General features: G+C 42.5%; 1 protein-coding gene across 2 annotated transcripts in view; it reads left to right on the top strand.

The window, feature by feature from the left end:
* Window positions 1-214: 214 nt before the first annotated feature.
* CUL2 (cullin 2) overlaps window positions 215-13,382 on the top strand; it is a 150,722-nt gene continuing 137,554 nt past the window's right edge. The window contains exon 1 of one of the 2 annotated variants that reach the window (XM_079769123.1): window positions 215-362. The gene's annotated coding sequence lies outside the window, so the exon portion shown is untranslated. Of the gene's footprint in view, window positions 363-454; window positions 608-13,382 lie in introns of those variants that run through there. The other variant, XM_079769122.1, reaches the window with a different exon arrangement.

Genomic DNA, 13,382 nt, shown 5'->3' on the forward strand with positions numbered 1-13,382 from the left:
TGTGTTGAAAACACCTTTCCAACCTATCATTAGTATGTCAGATCCAAACTCGGTGGGCTCCCAGTCTCTCGAGCTCCGCGAATGGAACGTGGCAGCGTCCCTGCAGACTGGGACGGCCAGGCCTTTCGCGATTGCACTAAGGCGGGCTCTCCGCGCTTGCCGTAACGCGGACTCTACCATTGCGCGCCGAGGGGGGATTTGGCGGCAGCGGAAGAAGGCGAGCCGAGGGTGTGTGTTGGGAAGCCGGGCCCGCAGGAGGACAGTCGTTTCACGGGTCCCTAACCAGCCCTTCCTTCTCCCCTTCACCCCTCCCCTCCGCCCCTGTCCGGCCCGGGCTTCTGTGTGTCTCCGCGCGGTGGCAGGTGAGCGTGGGGCGCGCGGGCTCCCGGGTTTCGCAGCGCACCCCCCAAGTCTCCGGGGCGGGTGGCGGCGGCCGGCCGGGGAGGCGGCCTCGGCACCGTAATGGCAGCGCTGTGAGCTGGGGAACGCGAGTGACAGCCGCCGCCGCCGCCGCCGCCGCCCACTCTCCTCGCCTGGGCTTCGTCCTTCATTCCTTCGAGCTGCCTCCCCTCCCCTTGCCCCTGTCCCTGTCCCGCTTCTGCAGAAGGTAACCCCTCGGGGGGTCCGGGAGCCGGCTGCAGACGCCGGGAAACTTCCCTTCCCGGCTGATGGGTGGCGGGGATGGGGAGGAGGAAAGGAGTTGGGGGCAAAGGACGGGGGGGGGGGGGGGGGCGGGAAGCGGGTGGCCTGGGAAGATGGTGTCCTGTAAGCGTTCCCGGCCTCCCAGAGCGCTGTCTCTGAAGTCCAGCCACCTCCTGGACTGGGTGCCTGGCCTCTCCAACCTGGCCTTGGCCGCCCCTCCCTTGGCCCCATTTTCCTCGGGAGGAAGGAAGGTGGGAGTGCGTGTCCTCCTGTGCTTATTTACCTGCTCCCGGGGATACACCACTCTGTGTCCGGGGGTAGGGGGCGGCGTCCGTCTCCGGCAGCCGTACCACGAGTATTTTCACTTTTGTTTCCGCAGACAGCGAAGATGGATAGCTGTGGGGAGGAGCAGCCTGTGGACAGGCTAGCCTGGCTTACCCGTTAGGGTCCGGTGACATAAGGTCCTCAGGCTCTCCTCAGAGCCCTAGGAAGTCTGGACCCTCCCCGACCTCCCCACACATACGTGCATGTAAATAACACATCTGTGAATTGCACACTGATGGTTGTTAAATCTGCTCCTTTCCCCCACGGATTACTATTACCATTGAAGGACCTTACTTGGGGAGTTTAAGACTTGAAAATAATAAGATGTAAACTGTTAACATTATCTGTAGACTCTGTCCTCTACCCTGTGATTTTTCCATGTTTTATAAGTGTGAAGTTAGTTTACCCATGTCTTTTATGATCACCAGCCTGTCACTAAATTAAATGTTGTGGGTCTTCTCTAAAGTCACTTTTGCCTTACCTATCAGTTAAATATTTGTTAAGCCCCTGGTTCTGATGCCAAGCACAAGACACTGACATTTCAGTTCTCCTGGAGTTTCAGTTTTGGTGGTGGGGTGGGAGAGATAGCCAATGAATGAGACATAGGAATAATTTCAGAAAATCAGGTGTTATAAAGGAAATAAAATAGGGAGTTGTGGTAGTGACTGGGAGACTACTTCCGATGCTGTGGTCGGGAAAGCCTATCCGAGATGACATTTGGCTTGATATCAGAAAAGTGAGAGGGACTTAGCCTTTGGAAATCTGACTGAAGTGTTGCTGTCTGAGGGAACAACGAATGGAAGTGCCCAGAGGTGGTATCAAGTTTGGGTTTAGCGAACTGAAAGAAGCTCGGGTAGGGCTCTTGTGAAAGATAAGAAGTAAGGCCACAGCCTGGGGCCAGATTGTGTGGGGTCTTATTGCCCAAAGGCCGTTGGCTTTTATTTTTAAAGTACGTTGAAAAACTATTGGAATTTTTGCAAAGCTGGGAGTGATAGGGCCTGATTTACAATCTGACTGTGGAGGAGATGGGATGAGAGGAAAAAGGAAGCAGGAAAACAGTAAAGACTGTGGCAGGCTGAGTAGAGTAGTGTTAGGGACAAGTAAAAAAAAGGTTTTGAGGTACATTTTGGAGTTAAAGGTATTGAATTTGTGGTTTGGATGGAAGTGCATTTGGTTGGGATTGGTGCTTTCTGGGTTTTGGGCTTTAACTGGAGGATGGCAATGCCATGTATAGAGATGGGGAAGAATTGAGGGAAGCAGGTTATATGGGGATAAGGTAGGATTGGACATGCTAAATAGAAACTATTAGATGTTCAAGTGGAGATTAGAAGTAGGCGTTTGGATATGCAAATCTGGAATTTAGTGGAGAGGTTAAGGAGTTGTTTATTCAACAAATATTTTCCAAGTACCAGCTATGGACCAGGCAGTGGGGATATAGTAGTGAGAAAATAGATAAAAATCTCTGCCTTCATGGGACTTAACTTTTGATGAGGAGAGAAAGAGATGGGGAGTCATCAGCATTTATCTCTTGGGTTATTTATGTTTTGAATAAAAACTACATTCACATGAGTCAAAATTTAAAATGTTTAAGAGAAAAAAATGTTTAATGGAGTATAGAATGAAAATCTATATTTTTTCTCTTCCATTACCATTTTTGCTTGGAGCCAAACAATATAAATGTTTTCTTACATGTGCTTCCAAAGATGTATTTTATGCACATATAAGCAAATATGTACATATCCTCCCTACGTTGCAAAATTGGTAGCATATTTCACCTGCTTTGACACCTTTCATTTTTTTTTACAGTATTAAATAGTATTTAAAAGTTATGAAACATGTGCCCTAACCGGTTTGGCTCAGTGGATAGAGCGTCAGCCTGTGGACTCAAGGGTCCCAGGTTCGATTCCGGTCAAGGGCATGTACCTTGGTTGCGGGCACATCCCCAGTAGGGGGTGTGCAGGAAGCAGCTGATCCATGTTTCTCTCTCATCGATGTTTCTAACTCTCTATCCCTCTCCCTTCCTCTCTGTAAAAAATCAATAAAATATATTTAAAAAAAAGTTATGAAACATGAAGGGCCCACCTAAGGAAACATGTAGAAAGCAGAGGAGAAAGTCATGGGGCATGGCAACATTTTCTAAGTTGGTCTTTGCCCTCTGAGTTTTGGACCTACAGATGTGGAGTTGTTTAAAGAGCTTTTTGTGAGAAGTTTTATAAAAGTTTGCATTGTTTCTTTTGTGCCCCTTATCTGCCTGTTTTCTTTAAAAAATTTTAAAAAAATTGATTTCAGAGAGAAGGGGAAGGGAGAGAAAACTAGAAACATCAATGATGAGAGAGAATCATTGATCTGCTGCCTTCAGCACACTCTCTACTGGGGATGGAGCCCACAACCCAGTTCTGTCCTGAAGGGAAATCAAACCATGGCCTCCTGGATTATGGGTTGACGCTTAACCACTGAGCCATACCACAGGGCTGCCTGTCCTCTTTATATGCTAGAAAAATATTTGATTATTATTGAAAGCACTGTTTTCATGGATGTATTGTCAAATTAAAGTAAATTGATGATAGGATCAGGCCTTGAATCTTAATATGTTGAAGACTTTTTACTAGCTAATGTTAAATTTGGAAAAAGAAGCAGAAATTTGTAATGTTACCATGAGATTTATAATAAATTATTGATCTTTGAGATATATGACTGAATTCTCTCTCAGTAGGATCAGTTAATCACAGTATCTGCTCAGAGTGATCTGGCTCCTTGCCTGAGTTTGAATCTAACAGTCATGGTTTTATTACTACATTGCAGATGTTAGCATAATCCTTGTGTTACTATCTTCAATATATAGATTCATCCTAAGTTACTGCTTTGATTTGTAAAGGCCTATTGGAGATACTGGACCCATGCAGTTCTTTTGGTTCTTAAAAGTTTTTTTTTGAAGTACAGACTAACTTTTTAATCCATATCCTTAAATACCAATCTGGGTAATAGCAAAATGAGAAGGCTACATACTCAACAAATATATATTTTTTGATTCTTAAAAGTTTTGAAATGCATAGTGTTAAGATCATGATGTTAGCATCTGCAACAACATTTGGGGTGCAGTTGAACCCTGTTAATTGAGTCACCTGGGGGAGGGGACATGGAATATTTCTGTAAGTTGCTTTAAGCATTATTACTTCGAAGAATTAAAAATCTGGACTCATATTGGGTTTTCTACTGAATTTATAATGCTTTCTATATTGGATGACATTTTGATTTTCAGTTAGCTGTATTTAGCCAGATGCTTTCTATATAAATTGATATACCTATTTATTTTATTTTATTATTTTTCAAAAATGTACTTATTTTTTAATTTTTTATATATATTTTTTCCTTATCCCCCCATTACCCCTTCTCATCCCCCTCACTCCCCTGTAGTCTGTGTCCATCGATTAGGCTTATATGCATGCATACAAGTCCTTCGGTTGATCTCGCCCCCTTACCCCCACCCTCTCCTGCCTTTTTTCTGAGGTTTGACGATCTGATCGATGTTTCTGTTTCTGGATCTGTTTTTGTTCATCAGTTTATGTTGTTCATTATATTCCATAATTGAGTGAGATCATGTGATATTTATCTTTCTCTGACTGGCTTATTTCACTTAGCATAATGCTCTCCAGGTCCATCCATGTTGTTGCAAATGGTAAGAATTCCTTCTTTTTTACCGCAGCGTAGTATTCCATTGTGCAGATGTAACACAGTTTTTTAATCCACTCATCTGCTGATGGGCATTTAGGGTGTTTCCAAATCTTAGCTATTGTAAATTGTGCTGCTATGAACATAGGGGTGCATATAACCTTTCTAATTGGTGTTTCTAGTTTCTTGGAATATATTCCTAGAAGTGGGATTACTGGGTCAAATGGGAGTTCCATTTTTAGTTTTTTGAGGAAACTCCATACTGTTCTCCACAGTGGCTGCACCAGTCTGCATTCCCACCAGCAGTGCACGAGGGTTCCCTTTTTTCTGCATCCTCGCCAGCACTTGTTTGTTGATTTGTTGATGATAGCCATTCTGACAGGTGTGAGGTGGTATCTCATTGTCGTTTTGATTTGCATCTCTCTGAAGATTAGTGACTTTGAGCATGGTTTCATTTGTCTCTTGGCCTTCTGTATGTCGTCTTTCGAAAGTATCTATTTAGATCAGTTGCCCATTTTTTGATTGGATTGTTTATCTTCCTGTTGTTAAGTTGTATGAGTTCCCTGCAAATGTTGGAGATTAAACCTTTATCGGTGATAACATTTGCAATTATGTTCTCCCATGCAGTGGGATTTCTTGTTGTTTTGTTGATGGTTTCTTTTGCTGTGCAAAAGCTTTTTATTTTGATGTAGTCCCATTTGTTTATTTTCTCTTTAGTTTCCATTGCCCTAGGAGCAGTATCAGTGAAGAAATTGCTTCAGCATATGTCTCATATTTTGCTGCCTGTGGATTCCTCTAGTATTTTTATGGTTTCCCGTCTTATGTTTAAGTCCTTCATCCATTTTGAGTTTATTTTTGTGTATGGTGTAAGTTGGTGATCTAGTTTCATTTTTTTGCATGTATCTGTCCAATTTTCCCCACATCATTTATTGAAGAGACTGTGTTGACTCCATTGTATGTTCATGCCTCCTTTGTCAAATATTAATTGAGCATAGTGGTTTGGGTCGATTTTTGGGTTCTCTATTCTATTCCATTGATCTATATGTCTGTTCTTGTGCCAGTAGCAGGCTGTTTTGAGAAAAGTGGCTTTCTAATCCAGCTTGATATTTGGTATTGAGATCCCACTTTGTTCTTCTTTCTCAGGATTGCTGCAGTTATTCGGGGTCTTTTTATTCCAGATGAATTTTTGGAAAGTTCGTTCTAGGCCTGTGAAATATGCCATTGGTATTTTAATGGGGAGTACATTGATTCTATGGATGGCTTTGGGTAGTATGGACATTTTAATGATGTTGATTCTACCAATCCATGAACACGGTATGTTCTTCCATCTGTTTATGTCTTCCTCTATCTCTTTTTTAAGTGTCCTGTAGTTTTCCACTTATAGGTCTTTTACTTCCTTAGTTAAATTTATTCCTAGGTACAATGGTAAATGAGATTGCTTTTTTAGTCTCTCCTTCTGTAAGTTCATTATTGGTGTGTAGAAATGCCATAGATTTCTTGGCGTTAATTTTGTATCCTGCTACATTGCCGAATTCATTTATTAAGTCTAATAATTTTTTGATGCAGTCTTTAGGGTTTTCTATGTACAGTAGCATGTCATTTGCGAATAAGGACATTTTTATTACTTCTTTTCCAATTTGGATGCTTTTTATTTCTTCTTCTTGTCTCATCGCAATGGCTATTACTTCCAATACTATGTCGAACAGGAGTGGTGAGAGTGGGCATCCCTGTCTTGTTTCTGTTCTTAGGGGAAATGGTTTTAGTTTTTGCCCATTGAGTATGATGTTGGCTGTGGGTTTGTCATATATGGCTTTTATTATGTTGAGGTATGATCTTTCTGTTCCCACCTTGATGAGAGTTTTTATCAAGAAAGGGTGTTGGATTTTGTCAAATGCTTTTTCTGTGTCAATTGATATGACTATGTGATTTTTGTCTCTCAATTTGTTTATGTGATATATCACGTTTATTGACTTGTGGATATTGTGCCATTTTTGCATCCCCGGGATAAATCCTACTTGGTCATGGTGTATGATCTTTCTGATGTAGTGCTGGATCCGATTTGCTAGAATTTTGTTGAGGATTTTGGCATCTATGTTCATGAGGGGTATTGGCCTGTAATTCTCTTTCATTTTGTTGTCTTTATCTGGTTTTGGTTTTTAGGGTGATGCTGGCTTCATAGAATGAGCTTGGAAGTGTTCCTTCCTCTTGAATTTTTTTGGAATAGTCTGAGGAGGATAGGTTTTAGTTCTTCCTTGAATGTTTGGTAAAACTCCCCTGTGAAGCTGTCTGGCCCTGGGCTTTTGTTTGCTGGAAGCTTTTTGATGGCTGCTTCAGTTTTTTCCATAGTTATTGGCCTATTGAGATTTTTAGAATCTTCCTGATTGAGTTTTGGAAGGTTGTATTTTTCTAGGAATATGTACATTTCCTTCAGGTTGTCTAGTTTGTAGAATAGAGTTGTTTATCGTATTTTTTAACAATCCTTTGTATTTCTGTGGGGTCTGTTGTTATTTCTCCTCTTTCATTTCTAATTTTGTTTATTTGGGTTCTCTCTTTTTGCTTCTTGGTGAGCCTGGCGAGAGGTTCATCAATCTTGTTTATCCTTTCAAAGAACCAGCTCTTGGTTTCATTGATCCTTTGTATTTTTTTTTTTGTCTCTATGTCATTCATTTCTGCTCTTTATTATCTCCTTCCTTCTGCTCACTCTGGGCTTTTCTTGTTGCTCTCTTTCTAATTCTTTGAGTTGTAGAGTTAGATGATTTATTACCGTATTTTTTCTTGTTTTTTTGAGGTACACCTTTAGAGCTATAAACTTCCCTCTCAGGACTGCTTTCATTGTGTCCCATAGATTTTGGATTGTTGTGTTTTTATTGTCATTAGTTTCCAGGATGTTTTTAATTTCTTCTTTGATCTCTTTGGTGACCCAATCATTGATTAATAGCATGCTATTTTTTGGATTGTTTTTATTGTAGTTTATTTCTAATAGTATGCCATTGTTGTCTTAGAAAATGCTTGATATGATTTCAGTCTTCTTGAATTAGGGGAGACTTTGCTTGTGACCCAATATGTGGTCTATTTTTGAAAATGTCCCATGTGCACTTGAGAAGAACATATATTCCGTGGCTTTGGGGTGAAATGGTCTGAAGATGTCAATTAAGTCCATCTGACCTAGTGAGTCATTTAGGATTGCTGTTTCTTTGCTGATTTTTTGTCTAGAGGATTTATCCAGTGATGTCAGTGGTGTACTAAAGTCCCCTACTGTGATTGTATTGTTGTCGATCTCTCCCTTGATATCTTCCAGGATTTTTTTTTTTTTAAATGTATTTGGGTGCTCCTGCATTGGGTGCATATATGTTTATCAGGGTTATATCCTCTTGTTGTATAGATCCCTTTATTATTATGAAGTGGCCTTCCTTATCTCTTGTTATGGCCTTCACTTTGAGGTCTATTTTGTCAGATATAAGTTGTTGATTTTTTCCTCCATCCAGTTTATGAACTGTATGACCCTTATTCTGAATTCTTTTTCTGACATATTGCATGCCTCTGTTTCACTTTGCTGCTTTTCTGGTGATTCTTTTCTTTCCTTTGGGGGTTTCTTTGTCTACCAATTCTGATCTAGATGTCGAGTTGTGCAGGGGCTGCTCCTTGGGTGGCAGTGGCTCCTCGGGCTGCGGTTGCTCCTTGGGCGGTCGCGGAAGCAGCTGCTCCTCAGTTGGCAGTGGATCCTCTGGTGGGTGCTGTTCACAGCAGTGGTGTCCTCTCTGGCTGGTGGGGGAGGCTGCTCACACAGTTGCTGTTCTTTGGATGGGGGTGAGCTGATCATGAGGCTTCTGCTCCTTGGATGGGGGCGGACTGCTCACGTGGCTGCTGCTCCTTGGATCGGGGATGGCTGCATGCTGCTGCTGTTCCTCAGATGGGGCGGGCTGCTTGTGAGGCTGCCACTTCTTGGACAGGGGCAGGTTGCTTGCAGGGCTGCTGCTGCTCGTACGGGTGCGGGTTGCTTGCGCAGTTGCTGCTCCTCGGACGGGGTATGGGCTGCTTGTGTGGCTGCTGCTCCTCGGGGGGGGGGGGGGTGGTGGGCCGCTCGCCCAGCTGCGGCTTGTCGGACAGGTGGAGGCTGCGTGTGGCTGTTGCTCCTCGGACCAGTATGGGCTGCACAGGGCTGCCTCTCCTCGGACGTGGGTCTGCTCGTATGGCTGCTACTCCTCGGACTGGGGCTGGCTGCTTGGGTGGCTGCTGCTCCTCGGGTGGGAGTGAGCTGCACTTGTGGCTGCTGCTCCTCGTATGGGGGCGGTCTGCTCGCGCGGCTGCTCCTCGGATGGGGGACGGGCTGCTTGTACGGCTGATGCTCCTTGGGAGGGAGTGAGCTGCACATATGGCTGATGCTCCTTGTGTGGGGGTGGGCCACTCACCCAGCTGCTGCTTGTCGGACAGGTGCAAGCTGTGTGTGGCTGCTGCTCCTTGGACCAGTGTGGACTGTGCAGGGCTGCTGCTCCTCAGATGTGGGCGGTCTGCTTGTGTGGCTGCTGCTCCTTGGACTGGGGCGGGCTGCTTGGGTTGCTCCTGCTCCTTGAATTGGGGTGGGCTGCTCTCGGCGCTGCTGTTCCTCGTATGGGGGCGGGCTGCTCACACAGCTGCTGCTCCTCAGATGGGGAAAATGGCCATTTCTTTTTTACCATTCAGCTCAATGATTTCCTACTTTTCCCATCTCAGGTTCACTGGATGGGAAGCAGTGATATACTTATTTATTTTTTGAGATTGTTCTTGGTTTAAGAACTGTTTAGTTTGATTTTTGTGGTTATTTTTATTGTTACCTCTCTTTAATTCTTTTTTGCCTGAGATTAAAATAAGCAGCAAGTTTCTACATTGGAGAAATATAATCTTTGGTAGGAAAGATTTACTAGTACTTTCTGAAGTGTTAGACATTAGTTATTACATATACTAGTAAGACCCCTGTGTGAAATATGTGAGAGGTTTGTTAAGCTTACTTAAACTCTGTAAATGTATAGGGTTATTGTCCTATTTGAAGATTTAGTTATTGTCGCTATTTAATCATTAGATTATAGTCTCTGTGTGCTTCAGAAATTTTCATTAATCAAGTTGACAGTTTATCATTTTAGAGGTTTGGAATATAGGAAATAAGTATCTATTAACTCAGTGACTTAAGTCTTGTGTTTTTTTTTTAATATATATTTTATTGATTTTTTACAGAGAGGAAGAGAGAGGGATAGTTAGAAACATCGATGAGAGAGAAACATCGATCAGCTGCCTCTTGCACACCCCCTATTGGGGATGTGCCCGCAACCAAGGTACATGCCCTTGACCGGAATCGAACCTGGGACCTTTCAGTCCGCAGGCTGATGCTCTATCCACTGAGCCAAACCGGTTTCGGCTTAAGTCTTGTTTTAACCCTTTGCACTCGCTTGTTTTTTTCTCGATTCCTTTATTCTACTTGGGATTTAATTTTTTAAATACCCCAGATTTTACAAAGCGCGGCAGTAGAATAAAAAACTGGAGTTTCTTTTCATACAAACTTATTTATTTGGATTTTTTTATATTTCTAATTATTGATACATTCAAAGAGTATAAAAAGAGCTGCTACTGATGCTAACCGTGTCGAGTCACACTCAACATCCGAGTGCAAAAGGTTAATGTAGGTTGCTTTTCAAATAATGAAATATTGGGTTTACCCTGTATAAATATTTCTTGGATTTCTCAACTTTGTTTTAATTCAGTTGAAGGAGAAAAAGTACTGGATACTTAAAAACATTAATGCACCCTGGCTGGTTTGGCTCAATGGATAGAGCATCAGCCTGTGGACTGAAGGGTCCCGGGTTCGATTCCGGCCAAGGGCACATGCCTGGGTTGCAGGCTTGATCTCCAGTAGGGGGTGTGCAGGAGGCAGCCAATCAGTGATTCTCTCTCATCATTGATGTTTCTATCTCTCTCTCCCTCTTCCTTCTTCTCTAAAATCAATAAAATAAATTAAAAAAATAAAAACATTAATGCATTTTTTAAAAAATATTTTAGACTTACAGAAAAGTTGCAAAAAATGGTACAGAGAGCTCAGTTATACCCTTCACCCAGCTTTCCCTAATGTTAACTTATATAACCAGAACAAAATGATCAAATCCAGGAAATTAACATTGTTACAATACTATTAACTAAACTAGTAGCCCATTTGCAGGAAGAATCCTGCAAGCGGCTGCTGTGGCCGCGTGCGCGGCCGCTGCCGCCACTGTTGTGGCCGCAGCGCCTGCACCCGCGCGCCGCTGCCGCCCGCCCCACCCGGGCTTTCCCTCTGGCAGCCACCTTGCTTTCCGCTTTCCCTCCCTCTTCTAAGTTGTCTTCAGTCTTCACTCCTCCCTCCCTCAGCGTATGCAAATTAGCCGCCATCTTGGTTGGGTAATTTGCATACTCGCCCTGATTGACTGGTGGGCGTGGCTTGGGCGTAGCGAAGGTGCGGTCAATTTGCATATTTGTCTATTATTAGGGAGGATTATAGACCTTATTTGAATCTCATCAGTTTTCCCACTAATGTCCTTTTTCTGTTTCAGGATTCGATCTGAGATCAGACATGGCATTTAGTTGTGTCTCCCTAGTCTCTTCTGATCATGACGCTCTTTTCCTACCATTCATGACCTTCACACTTGTAATGAGTGTAATTGGTCATTTTTCAGAATAACTAAATTTGAGTTTGTCTGATTTTTTCTCATTAGTAGGTTGAGGTTATACATTTTTGGGAAAATACTACAAAAGTGATGTTGTATCCTACTCAGTGCATCATTATCACAGGATACAAGATGTCAGTAAACCTATTTAGAGATGATGTTAGCTCTCATTTGGTTAAGGTTATGTCTGTTAAATTTGTCTACTTGTAAAGTTACTATCTTTCTCTTTATAAATACTATCTTGGGGAGATTCTTTGAAACTCTGCAGATACCTTGTTCTCAAAACTTTTGCATTTTCTCTGCTGCAACCCTGGAATTGATCATTCCTCCAAGGGTCTTAAGTATTTTCCGTACTTAGAATATAACTTTTTGCCGAAACCGGTTTGGCTCAGTGGATAGAGTGTCAGCCTGCGGACTGAAGGGTCCCAGGTTCGATTCCGGTCAGGGGCATGTACCTTGGTTGCAGGCACAATCCCAGTGGGGGGTGTGCAGGAGGCAGCTGATCGATGTTTCTCTCTCATCGATGTTTCTGACTCTCTATCTGTCTCCCTTCCTCTCTGTAAAAAATCAATAAAATATATTTAAAAAAAAAGAATATAACTTTTTCTAAACCTGTTCATTTAAAAAACTAATTATAGTATATTATCTTACCTGAAATTTAGGCTCCGGTATTATATTTTATGGGTAATTTTTTGAATGGCCACATATATATTTAAATATATTTTTATTGATTTCAGAGAGAAAGAGAGAGGGAGAGAGAGATTGAAACATCAGTGATGAGAGAGAATCATCAATTGGCTGCCTTGATTTTCTTAATTGCTTCTTTATTCTCATCTTTACATTAGGTTACCTAGCTGTTCTCTTAGAACTGGTAACTGATTTTAAAACTGTTGATGTCAAATTACTAGTATTTACTGATTTTTATGGGCATGCTAAGGAAAGCATGGTTTTATTATTATTATTTTTATATTTTTATTGATTTCAAAGAGGAAGAGAGATATAGAAACATCAATGATGAGAGAGAATCATTGATTGGCTGCCTCCTGCACATCCCCTATTGGGGATCAAGCCTGAAATCTGAGCATGTGCCCAGACTGGGAAATTGAGCCGTGGCTCCTGGTTCATAGGTCGATACTCAACCATTGAGCCATGTTGGGTGGGCTGTTATTATTATTATTATTTTGTTAATCCTCACCCATGGATATTTTTTCCATTGTTTTTAGAGGGTGGGAGGAAGGGGAAGAGAGAGAGAGAGAGAGAGACATAGACAGAGAGAGAGAGAGAGAGAGAGAGAGAGAGGAACATTAATATGAGAGGCACACATTGATTAGTTGCCTCCACATGCACCTGGAGTGGTGCTGGGGATCGAAGCTGCAACCCAGGTACGTGCCCTTGACTGGGAATTGAACCCGAAACCCTTCGGTGTGCAGGTTAACGCTCTAACCACTGTGTCATACCAGCCAGGGCAAGTTTTATTTTTATTTTAAAATATGTTTTTATTGATTTCAGAGAGTAAGGGAGAGGGAGAGAGAGAGAAATAGAAACATCAGTAATGAGAATCATCAATTGGCTGCTTTCTGCATGCTGCTGACTGATGATCGAGCTCACAAACCCGGCATGTGCCCTGATAAGGAATTGAACATTGACCTCCTGGTTCATGCTTTGATGCTCAACCACACAGCCACACTGGATGGGCAAGTTTTATTTTTTTATTAAACAAAATATTCGATACATACTAGATTGTAAGTTAAAGTGTTGGAAGAATTTTAAGCATAGGGCATGATATAATTAGGTTTGTATTTGGAAAGCGTCCATTGGCCATGGGATGTGGATGTACCAAGGGGGCAAAAAAGGATACAGGCAGATCATTTAGGAGGTTATTGGGTGGTATTTGGGTTAGAGGTGGTGGTTTGGATTAGGGTGAGGTTAGTGGAAATGGCAAGAAATGTGTTCAAGAAATGGTTAGGCCCTGGCCCATGTAGTTTGGTTGGTTGGAGCGTTGTCCCATACACTGAAAGGTCATATGTTGGATTCCCAGTCAGGGCATATACCTAGGTTGTGGGTTTGGTCCCTGGTTGG

This window comes from Cnephaeus nilssonii (genome assembly GCF_951640355.1).
Source record: "Cnephaeus nilssonii genome assembly, chromosome: 4".
Lineage (NCBI taxonomy): Eukaryota > Metazoa > Chordata > Mammalia > Chiroptera > Vespertilionidae > Cnephaeus > Cnephaeus nilssonii.